The 7,290-nt window shown below is 42.1% G+C and overlaps 1 long non-coding RNA gene across 1 annotated transcript; it reads right to left on the reverse strand.

The window, feature by feature from the left end:
- Window positions 1-2,654: 2,654 nt before the first annotated feature.
- On the reverse strand, window positions 2,655-3,096 carry LOC148359382 (uncharacterized). Its single transcript, XR_015851415.1, has 2 exons — window positions 2,898-3,096; window positions 2,655-2,867 (listed from the first exon to the last, which is right to left on the reverse strand). It is a non-coding gene; the product is annotated as an uncharacterized LOC148359382 (long non-coding RNA).
- Between the last annotated feature and the right edge of the window lie 4,194 nt (window positions 3,097-7,290).

Here is a 7,290-nt window from a genome sequence, read left to right on the forward strand (position 1 = left end):
TGCCATTTTTGTTTGATAATGACCAACTAAGAATTTGCCTTTCTAAATTCCTAAAGTCATTGCCTTTCATCCATGCCCGGAATATTCTGTTTTGAAACCTTCGTAAGAAATGGTCAGATTCAGTCAATACAAACTAAGTGTAAAAACAGGTTACATAAAATTGCGAAACAAGCAAGTAAACAACTGCAAAACAGGCTTTGGAAAGGCAGTGAGGTGAGGATCGGGTCTGGTGATACACCATTACATTTATAAATAAATGAACCTTTTTTCATCCTTTGGTTGGCAGACCAAGAAAACAATATATAAACTGTACCGTAGATTTTTTAAAAAAAACTGTTTATTGGCTTACCTCAACTTATAAATGAAGTCTATGCACTGTTCCATTAGAATAAAAGCAACAATAACAAGGTCATCCTCCATTAGGGAAAAGAGGTCCAATCGACAAAAAAAAGATACTGGATTGCTTTACTCGTTGTCAGCTAGATAACACAATCACTAATTCTATTGTTTTGAGGTGAGGTTTGCGCCAATTTAGAATCCTTCGTCTCAATATCGTCCTCTGCCAGGAAGCAAGAGCATTGTAGGCCTAACTCTGCAGATGCTCAGCACAGAAATACATTACATACTGATTGTAAATTCAGCGATTTTGAAACAAAAAATCCTAAAATAAAGAACTAATGTTAAATATAACCATCTGATATACGTTTAAATGCACATCTATGATGACAGTTGAGCCTGTACCTACAGTACCTCCCCAAACTGCACGTTAACGTGGGTAGGTTTATTTGAAGATTTCCGAATTAGCTTTACAGACTCTTAAAATGCAACCTCGGGGGGAAAAGAATAACAATCGGGTTAAGAATAAGTCCATACATTATTACAAAACCAAAACAGTTTAGTTTTATTCAAATGTTTTGTGGCAGCTATAACGTGCAGTGGACTATGGTTATTCATACCACATAGCTACAGAGTTAAACATTCATTTATCATACAATACAAACATTGAGTGGCCTGATTAATCACGTTGATTTATTACATTATTACATGATTCCTCCAACAAGGTTTAATTTCCATTCTGCGCTCCAGGTGCCCTACCCATGCGTTTTGTCACAGTATTACTGCTCAATAACATGCCAATATGCTGTGATTGTTGCCCTTTTTTGATGTCACATACATCATGTCTTTACGGAATGACTCCTTTATTGAACAGCAGTGAAGCCAAGTAGGAAACTATCGATGTGGAGGAAAAATTGCTAAGCATGCACATAGTACTGACAGACGCATGCTGTACATACACTACATTTTCAAGTGTAACGGGCAAGCCCACGGACAGCTCGCCGCTCAAAAGTTGCAAAACTGCTCCAATGGGGAGACCCAACACGGCACCGTAACCGTATATCAAAGAAGCAGACACAGATGAGTTGAGGGAACATAAAGAGATAAGGGGATACTTGAGCCGAGGACCCAGAACGACATTATGTTAATGTTTAGGAAGGTGAGGAACATGCCCGTGAGGCCAGTCAGCAGAATAAAGATCCTGATCACCTACTTTAATTCCCTTTCTGTAGTCTACTATAATAAACAGACATACTTTATTTAGTCCATTTAACATATACCCTGCTCAAAAATCTGGGGTCGCCCAGACAATTTGGTTTTTTTTTTCCGTGGAAAAGTCACACTTTATTTTTAAATGCGTTTTCCGATGTCAGGTTTTTTTTTGTCCATATTAATCACTTCCTTTTGTCTGACAGTCTCAGATATGGGTTTTTCTTTGCCGCACGGCTTTGAGGGCCAGCATCTTGGCGTCGCGTCTTCACTGTAGAAGTGGACACTGGTGTTTTGTGGGTACTATTTAACCAAGCTGTAGTTGATGACCGGTAAGGTATATATTTCTCAAACTAGAGACTCTAATGTATTTGTCATCTTGCACTTCTCTTTCTACTCTGGTTAGAGCCTGTAAGTGTTGTTTTCTTAGTATACACGATTGTAGGAGATCTTCAGTTTCTTGGCATTATCTGTCATGAACCGGAACAGAAGGAGAACCCAAATGCATGATGTTTCTCACACAAGCCCTTTATTTTACGGGAAACAGGGAATCATGCACGTCAGGCAGCAGTCTGGCGTGGAAAGACAGGAAGCCAGACGATATCGATACCAATTGCCAGAGCAGATATCGGACAGATGGGGTTGATACCAGACAGGACGGGACAGACAGGATTGATATCAAAACAGGATATCGAATTTAAACAGGACAAACTAGACAGGAACGAAAACCGGAGATATTAATAAACAGGACAAAAATAGACGGGAACGATACCGGACAGGAAACGCATGCATGAAACCGGACAGAGTCAAAACCCACTTCTTGCGGGGCAGAGGTTCGTTGACGGACTGACAAAGTTAGAGTGAGAGCCCTAAGCTTTGAAGCCAATCTGTCAACGAGCCGCAGTTGGCGCCACACGGGCGGGGCCAATTGGGCGCAATGGCAACCGTGACGTCATCAGTCATGGAACAGCCTTACTTTCTTAGAACAAGAATCTACTGTTGAGTTTCACAAGTTCTCTTTTTCTGGCCATGTTGTAGAGAAAACGTAGGTTATGATCTGAGAGAAACCTTCTCTTGTGTGGATAAGGAAAATGGACAAAAGCCAGCGACATGGAAGGGAGATGACTTTATTGATGCGTCAATGAAGGTCTCGGAAAAGCTCCAGGCAGAACATCGCTTTTTGTACACCCCAAAAGGCGGTCCGATATCACGTATTACTTAAAGGAATTTTGTTTTTCTCGTTCAAGCCATCTCTTTGTATCCTTATTAGGAGACAAGGAGATGGCTTCTCCAAACAGTCTGACGTCAGTGTATACAGAGACCTTCGTTCCTTGCCCAGTGTATACAGAGACCTTCGTTCCTTGCCCAGTGTATACAGAGACTCGCACTCTATCTTCAAGCAAACTCAACTGTCTGCCAAGAACTTCCCGAACTGAGTTTTTTACTGACGTCAGTGTATGCACAAATGCAAGTCTATTTACCACAATCCCCCCTTTGGGAGGACCACCTCCCATTCTGAACAGAAATTAAAATCGAAAATGAATACAGAGTAGTGGCAAAGTATAACAAATCATAGATATCAATACACGGACAGAGTTTACGCGAATCAAAAATAAAATAAAATTCTGGCGGTCAGCCTGCTGTGATTATTCTAACTTTCATTGTTCATGTTTCAATTACAAAAACCTCCGACACTCCAAACACCTGATTTGAACATTTCAACCCATGCACCAGTCTCCCTACGCATTTTATCTTTATCCGTACATACTGGATTATACACGTAGAATAGTCGTTCAGTACATGATAAGGTATATGTATATATGAACCGATAAGTGATAAAAGTGATTACAACAGTGCAAACTCCCGGTTATAGTTGTTGATATATTCCAATATATACGTGCATGATTAGATAGTGATACAGTATACATATTGGCCTTAGGCCTGATCCCCGTAAAAACTTCGAAGAACGTGCTTCGCCGTATTCGTCAGCGGGTGTCGTGAAGTCAGATGTCGGAGTGGGGGATCATCCCAGCAGGCATCACGCTCAGTTTCCATGCAGCCCGAAACCCGGACGCGACGACACATCCGACCATCTCAGTCAGCAGCTTGCTCCCCGGCAGTGTGACATACCAACAAAAGAAACACAATCAGAAACCAATATATATTTGTAGCCGTTATACCTATCGCTATATAGTGTGTTGCGTGTTTAACAATAGTGATACTTGATATTGTATTTGGTCCAGATCATCATATGTGTCTCTTTCCGCAGATGCTCCATTATTTAAAGTAATATAGACTCACTGTTAATGTTGCCAGATAAACTTCAAGGCGTTGAATTTAGTTGAGTCATCTGCTCCTCCACACTAAGGAATAAGCTTGGGTATTCAATCACTAACTGTGCTAATTGAGCTTCTGCCACCCTAGTGTTAGCAACTACTGTCATCTGTTCTCCAAAAGTCTTAAGCATTCCTCTTTTAAGAATAGGTATGGCACAGAAACACAACAAACACATAATTATTACGACAGTTAGTACAAGAATTCCCCCTTTCGCTAACAGACCACCCCAGTACCCAAATGTAGACGAGAACCAATCAAAAGAGATACTGTTCTTTTCAGTATTTACTGTCACTTCATTGCTCAACTCACGAATCTTTGACAGCGCCTTTGTGAAGCTTCCTGCTGCGGCTGTATTTAAAGGTATATAAGTACAGCATTCCTCCTTTATCATATGACACACGCCTCCTTTACTGGCCAAGAGAAAATCCAGGGCCTGACGATTCTGCCAGGCCATCCTAGATGTCTCATGTAATTGTTCTCCTATTGCACTAAAGGCCTCGTTAGTGTAATTAATAAAACGTTGTTGGTTGTAATAAATGTAATTAATCCATTCTGCGTTCTTATTCGGAGTTATCCAGATAAATATCGATTCTAATCCAGACTTAATTTCATTACTAGCTTTAAATTCCTCTGGAATTCCTCTCGGTTGTCCGATGGCATCTAGATATACTCGTCCATCCGGAAGATATGCTCTCTTAACTCTGGCTTCCCTAGAAACTCTTAGTAGCTCATAAACCCCTTTATACATTATATGGACCGGTACTTTCATTCTCACAAGTGTACACAATCCTGCCCAATTTCGTGGAAGCTTGCTCCTTAAATAGTCACCTCCACACATCCAGTAACTGTCTGCTATTGCGACTGATTGATCCCTCAAATAACGTATGTCTGGAATTGTCATTGTTACGTTTTCGCATGTCTGATCTTGCTCACCCGGATTTTCAAACCATACTGGTTTATCTGGAAATAAAGGATACATATTTGCGTGTGGAAACCAGGATATAACCCAAGTTGTCTTACACTTCACTGTCGTGTTTCCTACCTCGTGTCCATCTATGCCCTTGTAGCTATATCCACCACTTGCATAACATTCATACTCAGCAGTTCTATCTACCCGATATCTTTTTGGAGGGACTTTGTGGTCCGTTGATCGTTGAAATTCTCTAAACATCCTTTACCTAATTTTCTCAGGTGTCCCCGATAGCCTTGGATAATAATGTCCACCTTTTGCACCAGAAATAAATCTACATTCTATCGTACACATTGGCAGCGGAACTGGCTTAACTATAACTATTTGTGAAGCAAATCTTGGGTCTTTGCAAATCCGTCGCTGCTCCTCTGCACACGTCTTCATATTATGTTTTTCTGGAATTACAATTAAAACGCCTGGTGGTGCTGTCGAGCATGCTATGCATTCTTCATCTGTCATGACTCTCGCAGTATACCATAACCATCTATACCATGTGTTGTACTTCGCGTTTTCCCACCCAAGTTCGTCCGTTGGGTTAAAACTTTTTGGCCTATAGTCACTCATGACTAGGCGACTGTCCTGACTGCCAACTCCACCATCCGCACAATAGTCTTCGTAGGCCATACTTTTTTGAGGATTAACTTCAATTGGCTTACCCACTGTATCATTTTGAGTTTCTACTTCAATTGGTCGTTTTATTGTAGGAGTCACGGTTACCCCCTCGTTTAAATGTGATTGCTTTGGCCGTTTAACCTCTGTAACATTTTCCTGTATTTTACGAACTACTAGTGTACTCATTTTCGGCCGTTGGCGTGTTGTAACCTCACCCTTTGGTGTTGTTGCCTTGGGTGTAGATTTCTCTGATTTTGGGTGTGTTGTTACCGTCGGTATCATCTCTTTAGGTGCTGGAGTGACCCACAAACCAGACCACCAGCTGTTAAAGCTTGGCTTGTTATCCGTTACGTTAGTCTGTACTGTTGTTAACATATTTGGTTTTCGGTATACAGTCGGCACTTCGGTTGGTTCCACGTCTCTCTGTTGTCGGATTAATCCCATCGTACTCGGGATTTTAGTACTTCCAATATGTTTTCTATTACGAATTGTACTTTCCAAATTTTCAATTGTTTCAGCATGTTGTATAGTAGTGTCACACTTAACCGGGCTGCTGTCTCTTTGATGGGTCATGGTCTGCAACTGCATCGCCGCTGTCGGGATCTCCGGCTGCACTTCTGGATCTGCAATTTCCATTCGCCGCTGCAATTTCTCGAGCTCTGCTCCTAGTAACAACCATATTAGACAATTTATTATCACACACAGCTTTGTCATCCACATTTTGTTTTCCTAATTTAACGTTACTGCCCTGTTGATCTTGCTTGGTCTCGTCGACGGTGGCAGCGCGAGCCTTGGTACAGTGGTTTAGATGGTACCAGGTTGAGCTGCCCTCGACCTGGACAGCGGTCGGCGTTGCCCTTACGACGGTGTACGGTCCCTCACGCCTCGGTTGGTTCCACTTTCGTCGAAACACCTTGATGTACACGAGATCTCCTGGGACCACTGTCCTCTCGAATGGTTGTTCGACCTTGGACTCTTGCCTCTTCACCTGCAGGTAGATGGCCTTCTGGATAGCCGTCAATTGTCTCATATAGTCTCTCAGTTCAGTTTGTAGTTGCTCAAGCGGCGGCCCTTTATAGGGACCTCTCAAATGCGGCGCTGGCATTGGTCTGCCTGTTAGCATTTCATGCGGTGTTAAATGTGTGATCCGATGAGTTTGCATACGATAACTCATCAACGCCAATGGTAGCGCATCTACCCAGTTTAGCTTAGTACTTGCACAGATCTTGTTTATCTTTGATTTTAATGTGCCATTTACTCTTTCCACCATTCCTTGACTTTGTGGGTGATACACCGCACCCAACCGTTGTTTAATGCGTAGTTTTTGTAAGATGCCCTTCACGACTTTTTGAACAAATGCCGCACCGTTATCCGAGCTTATTTCTGACGGTATGCCAAATCGCGGAATAACTTCTCTAATCAAAAACTTAATTACTGTTTCCGCACCTAGATCTTTTGATGGCACTGCTTCCACCCAACGACTAAATCGGTCGATCACGACGAGCATATATCGTTTTCCTTGGACTGTCTTTATCATGTCTACATAATCAATTACTAAATGCTTAAATGGTCCCTGTGGGACTGGCACCAAGCCAATCGGTGCCCGTACACACTTCCTGATGTTTCTTTCAGCACAGATTTCGCACTGGTTGAGCACTTCGTCTACCGTGGCCTGCAAATACGGAGACCAGTAACCTTGTTTTTTCAGCTTCTTCACAACTTCTCCCCTTGCACAATGGTCGATCGTGTGCACGTCTGATATCAACATAGTCAGCAGTGACACTGGAGCAATAATCAGTCCTTCATGCGATCTCCAAAGTCCCTTA

Source organism: Urocampus carinirostris, chromosome 9 (assembly GCF_059441175.1).
Source record: "Urocampus carinirostris isolate Australia breed hairy pipefish chromosome 9, RoL_Ucar_1.0, whole genome shotgun sequence".
Lineage (NCBI taxonomy): Eukaryota > Metazoa > Chordata > Actinopteri > Syngnathiformes > Syngnathidae > Urocampus > Urocampus carinirostris.